Source organism: Vombatus ursinus, unplaced genomic scaffold, assembly GCF_900497805.2.
Source record: "Vombatus ursinus unplaced genomic scaffold, bare-nosed wombat genome assembly UNPS02014786.1, whole genome shotgun sequence".
Lineage (NCBI taxonomy): Eukaryota > Metazoa > Chordata > Mammalia > Diprotodontia > Vombatidae > Vombatus > Vombatus ursinus.
The window spans coordinates 10,973,923-10,977,758 of NW_020954564.1; positions in this window are offsets into that span (position 1 = coordinate 10,973,923).

Here is a 3,836-nt window from a genome sequence, read left to right on the forward strand (position 1 = left end):
GACCCAGACCCCTCCTCCCAGTGTCTGAGTCTGACTTCCTAGGTCACGTACTCTTGTCTATGTGCCAATCCCAGATGCCTCCTCCCCGTATCCGGTCCTAGCCTCCTATGTCACTCCCTCCCCCTTGGTGTGCTAAACTCAGACAGCCCCTTCTGGTATCTGACCCTACAATCATTGGCTAATAAGCAGGCTGGGGAGGAGGGGCTAGGTAGGTTTTTAGGAACAAGCATGGTCAGATCACACACGCGCTCTCTCCTGGCTCCTGCCCTGTTGCTCTGGCCTTGCTGCTTGGGCTTGCTATGATGGCTTGCTGTGTTGGCCTCTGAATAAAGCTCTGGTGTTGGCGCCTCCCGATGGCTTGTCTCTGTGTGTTGATCCAGCTGAGGACCGAAGACTCGGGAGTGAGTATGACTCTGGTAGTGTGCTCCTTATAGAAGGAGTGGGTACCGGCATACGGCTGGCAGAAGGTCGGCGTGCGGCCAGTATAAGCTGTTCTGCTGAATTCATTGTTGAGCCTTGAATCTCACTTTTCTTATCAAATCGAATCTATCTTCAGCTCCAAATGTAGACACTGCCACCAGCCATTGCTATCCCAGGTATGATGTTAGGATACCAATGAAAAAAAATCTAAATTGTCTGGTCCTCCAAAGTTCACCTTTTCCTCCTCTGGCTGGGGGATGGAACACTGGGGAAGACTGAGCCTGAGGCCAAATCTGAGGCTCTCTTCTCCTACCCAAGCAATTTCTTCATAGGGGCTTGGTACTCTTTCACCTTTGTTCTATAAGATATTAGAATTGTCTAATTGGAACTAGTCCACTGTTTTGTTTTGTTTTGTTTTGTCTTGCTTTGCTTTGCAAGCCTCACAGGGCATGACCAAATCACTTAACCAATCAACACAGACTTTCTGTATAACATTACTACATTTCATCCAATGGCTTCTAAAGACATCTAGGTTGATCAAGGACTTTTCATATTTTGTCTAAAGCCTATGGTTGATTGATGGATTCAACAAAGGTGTCCAGATCTTGTTCATACCTAGTAAACAACTAAGTTGTGTTTGAACCTAGTCACTTACTTCAAGCAGAGCAGGATAATTGTTGTCTAGGCTGATCCCTACCCATTACACTCTCTGTCCAATTTTACTATTTGCTATCCTCAACAAATCTACCAGAGGGAATTTGGCCGTCTATAGTCTCAAAACATGGATAGCTCCTTAGTGACTTGGAAAGGTTTTGTACTATCCTTTTTATCTCATTTGATCCTCACAATTCTGCAAGTTAGGTGCTGTTATTATCCCTAATTTACAATTAAGGAAATTGAGGCAAGCAGAGGTTAAGTGACTTGCACAGAGTTAGTAAGTTAGTAACGCTAGTAAGTGTCTGAGGCCAGATTTGAACTCAGCTATTCCTGACTCCAGGCCCAGCATTGTATCTATTGTGTTTAGTGCAGTGCCTGGCACATAGTAGGCATGATATAAATACTTATTCCCTTTCCCTTCCTTTCTCTTCCCTTTTTGAATGCCTTCTCCAGTGCCTTATACTACTGATTCTCAAAAAAAAAAAAGCTTATGTGGCCCATTTCATAATCAAATCTAGTATTTAACACCCTCCTTAAATACATGGTGACATAGTTTTAACATATCAATATCATTTAACAAAGTTCTAATAAGTCACCTCCTGTTTTGGTATCCGCAAAAATGCCTTCCTCAACCCAAAACAACAAAGGGGTGGAAGGAAGAAGTAAGGGGGAAAAAAAAACAATCATCCCTCCCTTCTCAGAAGGAAAGCTTAATTCCATACAGTTTCCTTTGATGGTGTGGAGTTCTCCCCACCACAATTAGAGATATTCAGCTGAAGAGTGGAAGCCACCTGCCTCGCCCCTCAAGTGAGGAACTAAGCTTTCCTGAATCATTCAGCCTGATGGAATCCAAATCCCATCAATGCATAAGGAAATGTGACTGGGATCTGGACAAATTTTAGAGGTGTCCCTTTCTAGACAAGGCAGGGGTCAGATGCTTAAATGGGTCCGGTCTCTTAGTAAAAGATATTTGCATACTTATATATTTACCTCTCCCTTTCAAATGAATGGATGAAAAATAATTTATTACATACTTACTGTATGTCAAGCACTGCATTAAGCTCTGGGGATAGAAATAGAAAGGCAGAAACTGTCCCTGCTCTCAAGGAGCTTCCATTCTAATGGGGGAGATAACACATACAACAGACTTCAGCAGCAAGTCTGATGGAGAAGTTCCATAGTCCTTACGTACAGCAGTGAAACAGATGGCAATGCATCCTCTTTAATATCATTTTCACTGACAAAATAGTATTGGTTTCTGATACTTAACCATTTGACAGTGCCAAGGACTTTAGTGTTAAGAACTTTCCTTTCCAGATTTTCATCATCTCTGGCTGCTAAGGAAAAAAAGGCTGAATGAAACACCTTCCTCCTGGTAGCTGGTCACCAGCTAGAGGTGTTGGAAAGTGCTGTAAGCTGGCTTTCCAAACAGTGGCAGTGTGTGGGGATTGCTAGACCCCTCTCCAAAAGGTGGTTTCCTTGACTTATAGCTTTGAGAGTTGGGCTGGAATAAAAACTTCATAAGAATAGTTCTTGTTTCATTCTTTGTATTTGTATTCCCAACACCTAACATAATGCCTGGCACATAGTAGGTGCTTAATGAGTGCTTGTTGATTGATTGAAGGTCAGTTTGGCCAGAATAAAGAGTATGAATAAAGCTAGAAAAACAGATTGAAGTCAGCATCACTAAGCTTAAAATAGAGGGGGGATTATTTGCTGACTTTGCCAGGTAAATATTCCTAAAATTCTAAAATGTTAGACTTGGAAGAGACTTTAGAATAGAATCTTAGAACTAGAAGAAAATTTGGAACATAGAACTTTAGAGCTGGAAGAATAGAGAATGTTAAAGTTGGAAGGGTCATTAGAACACAGACTAGAACACTAAATTTCATCTCCTGTCACCTACTTCTTCGGGACTTCTCTCTACAGAGTTTTTAATGGGTGGTCACCTAACCTCTGCTTGAACTCTAGGAAGACCGAGTCGCTCCCTATCTCACAAGGCAGCCCATTCCATGGGAGATGCTTCCATTGTTAGAAAATGTTCATTACACTGAGCAGAAATCTGCCTCTCCCGTTTGTTAATAGTCTTTGTCTTGGACCTCCCGTTCTCCGTTCCTCTTCTCCCCGCTCTTAGCTCTAACCTAGGAGCGCAGCGCAACCCAAGAGCCAGGAATCAGGCCTCTCTACCAGGCTGGGGCGGACCTGCTGTTGGGGCGCGTAGAGGGTAGTGTTGGGTAGGGGGGTGCTGGAAGGCTGGAGGCTAGCAGGTGCTCAGCGCCGCACATTAGCGACGGAGGGAGGAGGTAGCCTCAGCCTCCGGGTCCCACGTGAGGCAACTTTGGGCCAATGGGGCAGCAGCTGCGCGGGGAGGGCCCGGCTAGGCGGTTGGGGGGTGTAGGGGGCTGAGGATCTCATTCAAACCCAGCGGGCTGAGGAGGCGGGAGGCGGGAGCCGACGAACCTCACCCCTTTGGGTGCCGGGCCCAGCTAAAGGCCTCCGCACCCCTATAAAGCACCAATTCTCCGATCCCCCAGGACTGGGAGACAGACTGGGATCGGGATCGGGCAGGCCGGTGCTCGATCCGGCAGCTGGGGATGCTCTGGGCATCAGAGGAGACTGGCGACGTGTGAGGGCGCGGGAGACCACGGGGATCAGGCTGGTGGACAAGAGGGCCACAGCTCCGCTGCTGGGAGCGCCGCCACATCCGTCCCACGGGAGCAGGGGCTGGGTATCTCGGCACCCCGGGACTTGAAACGGCC